Raw genomic sequence first — 1,935 nt, forward strand, 5'->3', positions numbered from 1 at the left:
AGCGAGAATAAAAGTTACGCCTTCTTTCTTTGCGTGAACATTTGGGCGGCGTTATGCAAATCTTCCCACACAGTGATGTAGACATGTGGGGGTGTGTTAGAACGAGCCGTTTTAGGTAGGTGTGGCTGACTCTTAACTTTTATAAAGAATATCTCTTTGGATTTGAGACTTTAGTCTTTGCAACTTTACAGATCTTCTTTATGCACCAAGAGCTTGTAACACTCCAAAGAGAAAGGAAAAATTGAAATCGCATCATATGACCCCTTTAAAACTTTATAAACTGTAATCTCTAGCTTCCGCTAACTGTCATACAGGCGTTCACAAGAACGTGTGTTCAAATAAAAACAAAAAAAACAAAACTTGGTTCTCACGAGACTAGCATATTCTCACCGGAGCTTATGCTATCCCTACGTCCTACATCATCCACTGGAACGCCACTCTCTAGTGAATGCGTGTACGACAGTTAGCGGAAACTACAGATTACGGTTTATAAAGTTTTAAATATGGATATTTTTTTCTTACACAAATGCATATATTCGCTTCAGAAGGCCTTTAAGGCCTTTAAGACCACCAGAGCCATGAGGAGTACTTTTTATGATGGATGGATGCACTTTTTTGGGCTTCAAAATCTTGACCCCCCATTCACTGCCATTATAAAGCAATTTTTTTAATATAACTCCAATTGTATTCGTCTGAAAGAAGAAAATCATATACACCTTGGATGGCTTGATGGTGAGTAAATCATGGGGTAATTTTCATTTTTGGGTGAACTATCCCTTTAAGCATCATACACTTGGTAAACATATTAGATCTGTATTTCCCTTCATGTTGTTGAACGAGATGCCTCATTCATTTATTTCATTTGTTTGGGCATGGTCGGTCAGCAGGTCCAACCAATGCTCCTTCACATCCTGCCCAGGGCCGTTTTAACCATAGGGCTAGGCGGGGCTGAAGCCCCCCGCCCTCTAATGCTATTTGCTCGTGCGCTACAGTTAGCCTTTGAAGTTAGAAAACCTGTCACAAGTTACCGAAAAAATGAGTCGATTCCAGGATGATTTGTTCACTTTATGATTCTAAAGATCATTCACGAATGAATCACCAGGCCATTAGTTTTAAGGAGGGTTACTTTTATTTTACAAATTATCAGGGTTACTTTTCAATATTGGTTGGAATGATAATAATTGGCAATGCAAAAAAAAAAAAAAACAGTTATAATGGTTGCTGTGTCTTTTGTGAAGTTTTGTGTAGCAGTGTTTGGCGAGGCCACCTCTGTCAGGCACAGCAGCTACTTATCCAGACCACAGGCAGAGAGCTAGAGCAGAGCATCCACTGCTTCTATTCCAGGATGCCAGTCAGAGATTAACCTCTGGCCTGAGCCAAGCTTGCATCACATCCTAATCTTTAACAACCTACTGGTGGACTGAAACTGTCCTTCAACAAGCATGACTTTGAGTTAGACACACTAGCTGGGCACAGCTGTATGGATCACGTTTGTATTCATTGTGGTGTTTTCTGATATGCTGAGATGTCAGAATGATTGTTCTGCTCATATCAGCTCCAGTCTGCTAGAATATATGCAAATCCACTTTAAATGGACAAAAACATTAATTCATGAACATTGATTGCTGTCTAAGAAAAAAACAATGTTATATATAATAATTGTATTATTGGAATGACACTATGTTGCATTTTTTTTTATCAAGAAGAAATAATCGTAATAATTGTATATATTATAATATATTACAATAATTTGTTAATTACAACTCTTTCATTATGAAATATCTCTTTAGGGGACCATAACTGGAATGAGCAAAAAAGAAGTTCCAAACCTCCATAGCAGATTATGAGGAGGTTTAGATGTATGAACCTAGCAGCACCTAGTGGACACAAATTTTGTAGTTGCAGGAACATGCAGTCAAACACACACACACACAC

This window comes from Sinocyclocheilus anshuiensis, unplaced genomic scaffold, assembly GCF_001515605.1.
Source record: "Sinocyclocheilus anshuiensis isolate Anshui unplaced genomic scaffold, SAMN03320099.WGS_v1.1 scaffold1294, whole genome shotgun sequence".
NCBI classification, from domain to species: domain Eukaryota; kingdom Metazoa; phylum Chordata; class Actinopteri; order Cypriniformes; family Cyprinidae; genus Sinocyclocheilus; species Sinocyclocheilus anshuiensis.